Source organism: Grampus griseus (assembly GCF_964374135.1).
Source record: "Grampus griseus genome assembly, chromosome: 3".
NCBI lineage: Eukaryota > Metazoa > Chordata > Mammalia > Artiodactyla > Delphinidae > Grampus > Grampus griseus.
The window spans coordinates 128,226,060-128,239,695 of NC_139019.1; positions in this window are offsets into that span (position 1 = coordinate 128,226,060).

The window sequence follows — 13,636 nt, forward strand, 5'->3', positions numbered from 1 at the left end:
TATAGCTCATTTCTTTTTTAACACTGAATAATATTCTGTTGCCTGATATACCACAGTTTATTTATCCACTCATCTGCTTAAAGGCATCTTGGTTGCTTCAAAATTTTGGCCAATTATGAATAAAGCTACTATAAACATCTGTGTGCAGGTTTTGTGTGGATATGAGTTTTCAAACCACTTGGCTAAATATCAAAGGGGTGCAAATGATATATCATATGGTAAGAGTATGCTTAGTTTTGTAAGAAACTGCAAAACTGCCTTCCAAAGTATGTGTACCATCTCACACTCACACCAGCAATGAATGAGTGTTCTTGTTGCCACACATCCTCACCAGCATTGGTGTTGTCTGTTTTGGAGTTTGCCTATTCAAATAGGTATGTAACGGTATCTCATGTTTTAATTTGCAATTCCCTCATGGTATATGATGTTGAACATTTTTTCATATGCTTATTTGCCAGCTATATATCTTTTTAATGAGGAGTCTGTTCGGATCTTTGCCCATTTTTAAATTAGGTTGTTTTCTTATTGTTGAGCTTAAGAGTTCTTTTTATGTTGTAGATAACAGTATTTTATTATATATGTCTTTTGTCAATATTTTCTCTCATTCTGTGGCTTGTCTTTTCATTCTCTTAACATTGTCTTCCACAGAGCAGAAGTTTTTCATTTTAATGAGACCTACCTTATCAATTATTTCTTTCATGGACTGTATTTTGAGGTTGTATCTAAAAAGCCATTGCCTTACCCAAGGTCATCTAGGCTTTTTTTTTTTTAATTTTGTTTTGCATATAGGATAGCCACCGTTTTAATGCCTAGACATGGAATGTTTATTTTTTTTAAATTTTTATTTATTTATTTTTAAATTAATTAATTAATTTATTTTTGGCTGTGCTGGGTCTTCATTTCTGTGTGAGGGCTTTCTCCAGTTGCGGCAAGCAGGGGCCACTCTTCATCACGGTGCATGGGCCTCTCACTATCGTGGCCGCTCTTGTTGTGGAGCACAGGCTCCAGACGCGCAGGCTCAGTAGTTGTGGCACACGGGCTTAGTTGCTCCGTGGCATGTGTGATCCTCCCAGACCAGGGCTCGAACCCGTGTCCCCTGCATTGGCAGGCAGATTCTCAACCACTGTGCCACCAGGAAAGCCCTAGGCTTTCTTTTACATGATCTTCAATGAGTTTTATAGTTTTATATTTAGCTTTGTGATTTGTTTTGATTATTTTTGTGTGTGTGAAGAGTGTAAGGTCTGTTTCTAGAGTTTGTTTTGCATGTGGATATCCAGTTGTTCCAGCACCATTTACGGAAAGGTCTATCTTTGCTCTATTGTACTGCTTTATTCCTTTGTCAAAGATCATTTGACTACATTTACGTGGCTCTATGTATGAGCTCTCTATTCTGTTCCACTGCTGTATCTGTCTGTTATTTTGCCTATACCACGCTGTCTTGAGTACTGTACTTTTTTAGTAAATCTTAAAGTTGGGTAGTGTCAGTTCTCCAACTTGGTTCTTCTCCTTCAGTATTGATTTGTCCATTCTGGGTCTTTTGATTCTCCATGTAATCTTCAGAATTAGTTTGAAGATATCCACAAAACAACTTGCTAGGATTTTGTTTGGGATTGTGTTGAATCTATAGAATAATCTGGGAAGAACAGACATCTGGACGATACTGAGTCTTCCTATCCATGAACATGGAATGTCTCTCCATTTATTAGGTTCTTCTTTGATATCTTTTATCAGAGTTATACAGTTTTCCACCTAGACATGTTTTACATATTTTATTAGACTTATCAGTATTTCATTTTTTAGATGATAATTTATATGGTAAATGTTGTTAATTTCAAATTTCACTTGTCCATTGCTGGCATATGGGAAAGGAATTGACTTTTGTATATTAATCTTGTATCCTACAACTTAGCTATAATCACTTACTAGCTCCAGGAGTTCATCTGCTTTTCTTGCCAATTCTTCAGATATTCTACATGGAGACTAACCGTATCATCTGCAAACAAAGACAATTTTATTTCTTCCTTTCCAATCCATATACCTTTTATTTCCTTTTCTTGTCTTCTTGAATTAGCTAGGACTTCTGGTACAATGTTGAAAGCAGTGTTACAAGGTTTCTCACCATTAAATTTATCACCATGAAGTATGATGTCAGCTGTATGCTTTTTGCAGACACTCTTTATCAAGTTGAGGGAAATCCCTATTCCTAGAGTTGTTTTTTAAATCATGAATGACTTATAGAATTTTTCAAATGATTTTTATTCATCTATTGATATGATCATGTGATTTTTCTTCATTAGCCATTAATGTTAACATAAACTGGATTTATTAATTAATTTTCAAATATAGAACCAGGCTTGTATACCTGGGATAACTCCCACTTGGTAATAATACATAATTGTTTTTATACATTGTTGGATTTAATTTGGTAATATTCTGTTGAGGATTTTTATGTCTATGTTCGTGAGAGATATTGGTCCATAGTGTTCTTGAAAATATCTTTGGTTTGGTATTAGGGTAATTCTAGCTTTACAAGATGAGTTAAGTAGTATCCCCATGCTTTTATTGGGTTGGCCAAATTTTAGTTTTCTTTTTTCTGTAAGATGGCTCTAGTAGCACTTAGTTGTCTTTAACTTCATTCAAAATAATTTTGTTACATGGTATGTGACAACTGTCATATTAGTGTGCATTTAAAAAAAGACATCAAAATCAGTGAATTTTTGTGTAGCCATTTGAATATTGAATATGGAAGAAAAAAGCAACATTTCGGCATATTATGCTTTATTATTTCAAGAAAGGTAAAAATGCAAGTGAAATGCAAAACAAGATTTGTGCAGTGTATGGAGAAGGTGCTGTGACTGATCAAACGTGTCAAAAGTGGTTTGTGAAGTTTCTTGCTGGAGATTTCTCACTGGACAATGCTCCATGGTCGGGTAGACAAGCTGAAGTCGATAACAATCCAATCGAGATATTAACTGAGAACAATCAACATTATACCATGTGGGAGATAGTTGACATACTCAAAATATCCAAATCAATCATTGAAAATCATTTGCACCAGGTTGGTTATGTTAATTTCTTTGATGTTTGGGTTCCCCATAAGTTAAGTGAAGACAACCTTGTTGACGGTATTTCCACATACAATTCCCTACTGAAATGTAATGAAAATGTCCATTTTTAAAACAAATTGTGATGGGCAATGAAAAATGGATACTGTACAACAATGTGGAATGGAAGAGATTGTGGGACAAGTGAAATGAACCACCACTAACCACACCAAAGGCCAGTCTTCATCTGAAGAAGGTGATGGGATTGGAAGGGAGTCCTCTATTATGAGCTTCTTCTGGAAAACCAAACAATTAATTCCAAAAAGTACTGCTCCCAGTTAGACCAACTGAAAGCAGCACTCGACGAAAAGCATCCAGAATTAGTCAACAGAAAACACATAATCTTCCATCAGGATAACACAAGACTGCATGTTTCTTTGATGACCAGGAAAAAACTCTTACAGCTTGGCTGGGAAGTTCTGATTCATCTGCCGTATTCATTGGATTTGACATTGCACCTTCGGATTTCCATTTATTTAGGTCTTTACAAAATCCTCTTAATAGAAAACATTTCAATTCCCTGGAAGACTGTAAAAGGCACATGTAACAGTTCTTTGCTCAGAAAGATAAAACGTTTTGGGAAGATGGAATTATGAAGTTGCCAGAAAAATGGCAGAAGGAGTGGAACAAAAGGGTGAATACGCTGTTCAATAAAGTTCTTGGTGAAAATGAAAAACGTGTTTTGTTTTTACTTAAACACCGAAGGCACTTTTTGGCCAACCCAATATATTCTGAAGAGATTGTAGAGAATTGGTACCATTTCTTCCTTAAATACTTGATAGAATTCACCAGTGTACCCATTTGGGTCTGATGCCTTCTCTTTTGGAAGGTTATTAATTATTGATTCAATTTCTCCTACTCAGTTTTTATATTTCTTCTTGTGTGAGTTTTGGCAGATTGTGTCTTCCAAGGAATTGGTCTATTTAATCTAGGTTATCAAATATGTGAGCACAAACTTGTTCATAATTCTTCTTTATTATTCATTTACTGTCTATGGGATCTGCAGTGATATCCACTTATTTCTGTTATTAGTAATTATGTCTTCTCTCTTTTTTCTTAATTAGCCTGGCTAAAGATTAATAAATTTTATTTATCTTTTCATAAAACCAGCTTTTAGTTTTGTTGATTTTTCTCTATTGATTTTCTGTTTTCAATTGTGTTTTTACTTTAATTTTTATTATTTCTTTTCTCCTGCTTATTTTGGATTTTTTTCTTCTTTTTCTAGTTTCCTATGGTGGAAACTTAGAAGACTGATTTTAGATCTTTCTCCTTTTCAAGTGTATGTATTTAATGCAATAAATTTCTCTCTAAGCACTGCTTTCACAGCTTCCCACAAATTTTGATAAATTGTATTTTCATTCAGTTTAAGATATTTATTAATCTCTCTTGAGATTTCATTTTTGACCTACGTGTTATTAAAAGTGCGCTTTTAATCACTAAGTATTTGGGGACTTTCCAGTTTTCTTTTGTCATTGATTTGTAGTTTCATATCATTTTTACCCAAGAGCAGACATTGTATGATTTCTATTATTTTCGGTTTCTTTAGACTGTGTTTTATGGTCCACATTGTTGTCTCTCTTGGTGAATCCATGTGAGCTTGAGAAGAATGCATATTCTGCTGTGGTTGGGTCAAGTAGTCTACAGATATCAATTAATTGATGGTGCTGTTGAGTTCAAATATGTCCTGACTGGTTTTCTGCCTGTTATATTGGTCCATTTCTGATAAAGAGGTGTTAAAGTCTCCAACTATAATGGTGGATTCATCTATTTCTCCTTGCAGTTCTATTAGTTTTTGCCTTGCATATTTTTATGTTGTTTTCATACAGTAGAGATTGTTATGTCTTCTTGGAGTACTGACCGCTTCATAATTTTGTAAAGCCCCTCTCTATGCCTGATAATTTATATTGCTCTGAAATTTGCTCTATCTGAAATTTGTACAGTTTGACTTCCTTTTGATTAGTGTTACCATGATATTTTTTTCTCCATCCATGTAGTATTATTCTATACATATCTGTGTATTCAAAGTGGGTTTCCTGTAGACAACATATAGCTGTGTCTTGTTCTTTGATCCACTCTCATAATCTCAATTTTTTAATTGGTATACTTGATGTTTAAAGTGATAGATTAAAATCTACCATATTTATTACTTTTAAAAAATTTATTAGCCTATTCTTTGTTCCATTTTTTTTTTTTTTTTTTACCTTCCACACTTTTCCTTTTCTTCATGGTTTTGAGCACTTTATATGACTCCATTTTATCTCCTTTCTTAGAATATTAGTTATATTTCTTTTCCCTTCTACTGTTTTAACATTTTTAAGCAGTTGGCCTAGAGTTTACAATATATATTTCCAACTAATCCCAATCCTTTTTCAAATAACATTACACCACTTCCTGAGTAGTGCAAGTTATAACAGCATTCCTAATTCCTCCCTCTTATCCACTGTATCATTAGTGTCATTCATTTCAGTGATACATAAGCATAAGAATACACTGTCGCTATTATTATTTTGAATAATTGTTGGTTATATCAATTAAGAATAAGAAAATAAATATCTTGCATTTTATTTCTACTTATTCATTCTTCAATGCCCTTTCTTTATGTAGATTTGTATTTCTGACCTCTATCATTTTCCTTGCCTCTGAAGAATTTTTTTTTTTTTTTTTTTTGTGGTACGCGGGCCTCTCACTGTCGTGGCTTCTCCCGTTGGGGAGCACACGCTCCGGACACGCAGGCTCAGTGGCCATGGCTCATGGGCCCAGCCGCTCTGCGGCATGTGGGATCTTCCCGGACCGGGGCACAAACCCGTGTCCCCTGCATCAGCAGGTGGACTCTCAACCACTGCACCACCAGGGAAGCCCTGATGAACTTTTTTAACACTTCTTACAAGGCAGCTCTACTGGCGACAAATTTCCTCAGTTTTTATTTGTCTGAGAAAGTCTATTTCTTCTTCACTTTTGAAGGTTAATTTTGTAGGGTACAGGATTCTAGATTACTGTTTTTTTTTTCTCTTAACACTAAATATTTTACTCCACTCTTTTCTTGCTTGCATGGTTTCTGAGAAAAAGTTGGGTGTAATTCTTATCCTTGCTCCTCTGTAGGTATTTTATTTACATTTTGCTTCTTTTAAGATTTTTTTTTTCATTTTTGGTTTTCTGAAGTTTCAATATGATATGCTTAGGTAGAGTTGTGTGTCTGTGTGTTTATTTATCTTGCTTGGTATTCTCTAAGCTTCCTGAATCTACAGTTTGGTATCAACATTAAGTTGGGGAAATTCTCAGTCATTAGGCATCAAATATTGCCTCTGTTTCTTTCTTCCTTCTCCTTTTGGTATACCCATTATGTGTATGTTACACTTTTTATAGTTGTCCCACAGTTCATGTTATTCTGTCTGGTTGTGGGTTTTTTTTTTTTTTTTTTTTTTTTTTTTGGTCTTTTTCAACTTCTAAGTTTTGGAAGTTTCTATTGTCATAGCTTCAAGCTCAGAGATTTCCTCAGCTGTGTCCTGTCTGTTAATGAGCCAACCAAAGCATTCTTCCTTTCTGTTAGTGTTTATCCCTAGCATTTCATTTTGAATCTTTCTTAGAGTTTTTATCTCTCTGCTTACATTATCCATTTGTTTTAGCTTATTGTCTATTTTGTCCATCAGAGTCCTTAGCATATTATTCATAGTTGCTCTAAATTCCTAGTCTGACAAGGCCAGAGGGAACTGAAGGTGGAGTTTTCTCTTCCTTAAGTAGGTTAGGCTCTGGGAAAATAGTTTCTCCTGATGGCAGGACTTATTAAAAAGAACAGAATGCTCTGGTGTATTCAAAAATGGTTACTTTTTCCCTCTTCCTGTTGAAAACATGAAGAAATTTTTGTCAGATATTAACTGTGAGAACCTGGTAGAGCTCCTAAAAATAAAAGTTTCAAAAGGGTGCCCCCACTCCTTCCCCTGTGAGGGATCCCTCTGGAGTTTTTAACTCTCCGACTTGTTCATAATGAGTCTTCAGCAATTTACCAAATACAGTTTAAGTTTTCATACCCCAGCACTGGATCTCATGGAGGTTTCTGCTTGTGGGTCCTGCCAGGGAACTTCATGATAAATTAATCCCTCTTAGGCTTTCCTGACTCACGAAATCTTACTCACCTCCTCTCATTCCAGAGAGAAATGGAAAATTAATGAATTATTAATTTTACTAATAACATAAAATTAAAACAACTCACTCGTCTGAGGCTAAGGAGAAGCTGCCATCTAATTAAAAGAGCAATTGCTGCTCCCATCTTAGGAGATGGAGTGCTCATTTATTAAGAGGAACATTACCTTTTAGTCAAGGCTGAAATGAGATCACTGGAAGTACAATGTCCTTTCAGAATTGTTTTTATCTTAATGAGATATGAACATCTACTTCCACTGAGTTTCACTTTTCCTAGAAAAGCCTAGTGTGGATATGATATTGATGTAGCAAGTAGTGATAAGAGAACAAGAAAAATGAAATAATGCCATTTGCTGCAACATGGATGGACCTAGAGATTATCATACTAAGTGAAAAGTCAGAGAGAGAAAGACAAATACCATATGATTTCGCTTATAAGTAGAATCTAAAATATGACACAAGTGAACATATCTATGAGACAGAAACAGACTCACAGACATAGAGAACAGACTTGTGGTTGCCAAGGGGGAGGGGAGTGGGGGAGGGAAGAATTGGAAGTTTGGGATTAGCAGATGCAAACTAGCATATATAAGATGGATAAACAACAAGGTCTTACTCTATAGCACAGGGAATTATGTTCAATATCCTGTGATAAACATAATGGAAAATAATACGACAAATAATCTATATATGTATAACTGAGTCACTGTGCTGTACAGCAGAAACACAACATTGTAAATCAAATATACTTCAATAAATTTCTTTTAAAAAAGAGAACAAGAGGAGGGTAATATTGTAACTTATATTTTCTCTATGTTCTCCTCCTCATCTAGTACAGAGGAAGTACTGAAGAAGGGCTCCCTGGTTTGAATTTTCTAAAAAACTTTATCACTGACCACTAAGAAACCAAGATAATGGCATCAATTTTTACACATTTTAAGTTGGTATTCTTGTGCTTCCAATTTATAGAAACTGACTTCAAACATTTCAACCAATTAAGGGAAATACACTAGAGATACTGGATGATTTCTTAGAAGCCAAGAATAGTGAAAGGTCTAGAACCAGAGACCAGAAAGCCATTCAGGACTATGGCTATAATTTACTTCTATCTTTCTCCTATTCTTCTTTCCCATAGCACTTGTACAAACATAGCTTCCCCAAAGCTCCAAGGTTTACATTTCCTCTATTCAAGCAAACGGGACACACTGAGACATATCTCAATCCAAATGCCAAATACCTGACAAAGAAAATCCAGCTGATCGACTGCAAGTCAGGTGTCTACCCTGGTCCTTTCAGTTATGGCCATGAGAGGGAGATAGGGTCACATCATATAAACATGGCTTCTAGAACTTACCCCTCCGAGTGGCTATGGCAGCTGTCAGAGGAACAGGATCATTATAGCCTGACTATATGTCCACCAGTCTACCTAGAGCTTTGTCCTGAGATGTATTTCTCTTTCTAGAAGTCTCTGCCCCTGTCAAGAGGCATCAAAATACTACAGAGACACACTGGTAAGTGGTATGCCAATTAATCCAACAGATCTCCATGGTAACCTGTTTATCACCCACTCCCACATATTTATTATGATTCTTTGGTTTCTCTTTGGCTGTCTTATTTTTTTCCCCTCAAAGAGCAGATGTGTCCTTTGAAAATTAGATTTGATATAGCATTGTCTTTGGTTTGTCTCCAGATGTGGCCAATTTAGCAGCTCAGTCACAGGATGGCAAACAAATGCTTTCTAGGGAGAAATCAAACAATGGCATTTAAGTCTTAATTGCTGCTTAGAATAAAACCATTTTTAATGTTTGATTCAAATATACTGACTCTCATGGTTCTCTAAGTTTAACTTAAAAGAGCTGTTGAGTTAAAAAAAATACAATTCACTTCTATAGCATTTCTTAAAACTAAAAGAAATGTAATTTTGTACAACTGTTTTTATATTCATGAAGCATGACCGCTATGTATTTAGTTTTATCATAGTTTATACCTCATCTCCCACGTACCTATTGATGTGCAAAATCTATTTCTTATTGTAACATGGAAATACTGAAAACACCTGTCATCTTATATCCCCCACAGCTAAATAAAATAGGATCTTTTGTTTGTGAAGAAGCAAATTAGCATATTTTCTTTCTGACAGCCCTTGGTGCCTAAAACTGTGCCCTCAAAATATAAATTATTTTATTTAAAGAATGTGTTTCTAGTAGTCTACTGTTAAAACTCGAATACTACTAGGAGAGGCAGTACATTCATTTATTAGCTGAGTGATACAATTTAGTTCAACATATGGTGAAACTTTGCAAGCCTATGCTAATAGATTTGTCCAAAGGAAAAACGGCATGCCTGAAGAGGTGATGAATTCCCTACTGTAGAAGGTTCTCAAGTAGAGGCCAAATAGCCACCTGGATGAAGTATCAAATATACATATTAGGCACTAAATGGAATATTAAACATAATGATTGCTCATATACATGAAATTCCATCAGTTTGCATCTCTCTCCATTGATTCCGGCATTCATCCATACGTCCATCCATTCATCCATTGTGTATTCAATGTCTGCTACTATTATAAACTCTGGCCAATCAGTTGTAAACAAGAAACAGAGACTGATGCTGAAGAGATTATAATCAAAGGCTCTATGATTAGCCATTGGTATTACAGAATGAAGTGGCTTATGAAAAATTTAGGCATGTAACTGCTCAAGCAGTTACAGATAATTATATGGTGGGAAAACTGCTAAATCTGGTCCAGCAGATCCCTAAGGTCAAAGGGATAGGGTACCAAGGATAGAAGAGGCCAGGAAAAAACTGGACATCAGTGAAAATGTACCTGGTTACCTATAGTATGATGCCAGAAAGGCACTTCTAGAATCAAAGGGTCACGAACATGCCCAACCCATGTCAAATCCTCTCCAAACCCTTTGCTTCATCCTTTTTAAAATCAATAATAACTACTTTGTTGTCTCCTCTTGAAGCAGGCAAACTTTCATTATATTCTAGACCTAACTACTAATAATGTTAACAAGAACACCAACCACAACTAGCAATTATTAAGTATGTACTATGTGTCGCACATTGTGTTATTTATCTGCATGTAAAATGTCATTTTAATCTGTGCAAATGCCCTATGAGATAAAGTCTAACATCATCCCCACTTCACAGATGAGATTACTGAGGCTCAGGGCAGTGAAGTAACGTGAACATGGTAACACAGGACGTGGCCATGCTGGAACTCAAACCTAGGCCAATCTAATATTCAAATTCTTTCTCTGATTTTTTGTATTGGGCCGACGTCAGTTTCTCTGGAGCTTCAAACCACTGGTTCTGATTCTGCTGTCTGGACTTTCATAAAAGATACACTGCACATGACATTAAAGATATTCCCCAGACTAAATATCTGATTAAATATCCCCATTTTCTTCATTCTGGCTTCATAGGATGTGGCTTCCAAACGACACCTCTGCCTGGTCTCTTGTGTCCCTATTCACTAGAATTCAGCAACATTCTTCTTAAACTCCCTAGAAGTGGAATACAGAAGTGATCTGACAAGCCCTGAGGGGGGCAGAGTCAACAAGGTCATCAATACCATTCATGACCATCATCCACTGCCATTATCACAAAAGCAATTAATATTCCAACTCAAATTCAGAGTTTACAAGCTCAGGATTTAAATACACAAGAGCTCCTGAGCTTTACAATTTCCTACTGGTTCTAGACACTAGTAATACAGCTAAAGCCCATTTAAGCTTTTTTTTACTAGAAAATTCCTCCATGTCATGAGTTGAAGCCTATCTTCCTGTAGCTTTTAGGCTTTATTCTCAATTTTGCCAGTAGAAGTTCACAAAAACAGTGAGTGGAGGGGTGGGGATTCAACCCAGGTCTATATAACTCCAAGCCCCATCCTCTTAGCCACTTCGCTTTAATTTGTTTAGTGTCATGTGCAAATGTAGTCAGCATGTGCTACCCAAATTACTAACAGAATTGGTCAATAGAATTAGGCTGAGGAAATAACACTGTTAGTTAATCTTCATGTACTTTTTCCTTCATCTAGGATTGGGCTCTTTGTCCATCCTAGAACTCATGAGAACATTTGAAAAGTCAATTAGAACCTTGTCATACCACCTGGCAAATTACTTGTCCCTATTGCCAAGAAAGCTATAAAAATGGAGTCCTCTCATCTATTTCATAGTACTCTGAGGAGCAGAACATTTTGATCATTGCTCAGGTGACAGCAGTTTCAGTACCAGAATCTTTGGACAAGACAAAAATACTGGATTTTAAATGATGCTTTTAACTCAGAGTCACATACTTAGTTGACAATTAATTATTATCCCTTTGGAGTTATGTTTAACTCCTTTAATACTAATAACTGAAAGCTGAATCTAAAAACTATATTATTCCCATAATTTTTATATCTATCACTCCCTTTTTTCTCATGACAGAATAGATGGGAGAGGGATTACTTCCCCCCAAATGGTTATGAAGCAATTTAGACACAGAATTAACATTTATAATCTGTAAAGAGTCTCATAATAGCAACAACAGGATTAGGGTGGCATAAAATAAGACAGATATTACTTGAAGTGAGAGGAATGTCAAAAGAATGAAATCTATATAATTAGGAAATGAAGAAGGGTATTATTATTGTATGAAAAAACTCAGACTAACAAGAGTTACTACTATTTTCTATGAAAATTAACTCCAGGCTTCTTGGCAGCCAAGAAGAAAAAGGAAAACCTACAGACTCCATAGGGTCCATCATTTAGAAAAGGAAGGATACCAATCCACTGGGCAAGAGAAATGTGCATCACAGAGGTCACAGAACTGCTTACATGAAATATACCAAGGAAAGAGTTTAAATAAATATAGAACCACACACTTCAAAAACTGGAAACAAATTCAGATCTCCTTGAGTGACCTAATTTCACAGACAGACTTGGGCACAGAGAAGAGAAATAAATTTCCTAAGATCACCCAGGTCACAGAGTGACTAATGCTGGGATCAGGAGCTCAGAGTCCACCATGTTTCCCATATTGCTACATTACTTACCTTGAAATCTACACAGCTCCTTCCTGGGGAAGGAAAGAGGAACCACATGGGTCCTGATTCCCAGCTCTGTGCTGAGAACTCAAAATATAGAACCAAGCTAGTTCAGATTAAAGAAAGGCTCAAACATCTTTCCCCTTTTTCTCTTTTAAGAAGTCTAAGTTTAGAGAGCTATCTTTAGCTAAGTCTTGGTTGACAAGTAGAACTGAACGAAAAATTATAGGGCACAAAGTCTCTGCAGTTCTCAAGGAAAAATATGACAAAGGAAGGAGAACAAAAAAAAATGGTTTGCACCAATTTTAATCAGAAACAGAAGCAACAGTATCTACAGCAAAAACCAACAGTAATTGGAATCTGAATGTGTGCCAGACACAGCACTAGGTACGTTACATGCATTATCTCATTTAATCTTCACAAGATTCCTGTAAAGTAGGATCCTCATTTTATGGATAAGGAAACTGAGGTAAAGAGGTTATATAAATTTTCTAGAGATAAACAACTTTTAAGGGATAAAGTCAGAATTTGAACAATGGTCTGTGTGAGTCAGAAAATCCTCCTTTCTCACTTTGCTATGGCATGAGAAGAACCTAATTCAAAAATAAAGTAAATTCAAAAAGAGAAGGAAATTCAAAAATTTAATAAATGTGTCTCTTTTGTTCAGGTTTTGTTTTGAGCCTCTTTTTTAGATTTTTATTCTTTTTTTTAACTTTTCCATAACAGGGAAACTAAGTTTCTGTTTCCAATGATCAAAAGAATCTTGACCAATACAAGCAGTACAGTACCTCACCCTGTAGGTCAGAAGTCACAACTAATAAATGCAGAACAGCAAGACTGATGGTCTGGAGCACAAAGGTGGCTCTGATCCAGGACTTCTCACCCCATATATTCACCACACGCATTCATTGCTCTTGGTCGTATTTTAACCACCAAGAAAGGACAGTACTTCTTCCTTATTTGGGTCCTACTTCTTCATGTGCCCTGTTTGTATTTTACATAATTATAAAACAAGATAACTTTTTAAAATTTCCAGAATGAAGGGCAAAAAGAAAATGAATGAATTCAAGCACATATCAAATGCACATAACTGCAGAGAGAAGAATTATTTCAAGTGATTTTTGAAGGACAGTAATTTAGAAGTACTGATACTTCCTTTTGGGGGGATATATCCTAAAGACAGAGGTAACTGCAAAGAAGTTTTAGCAGCTTTTGGTTATCATATTATTAGTGAAAATACTATTGACAATGTACTTCTGATATAATATAAATAAAGTATAGGACAGAGCAAAAAATCTAGATTCGTCATTAGAAAACAAGAATTTCAACGTAAGAGAAATGTGATATAAATATA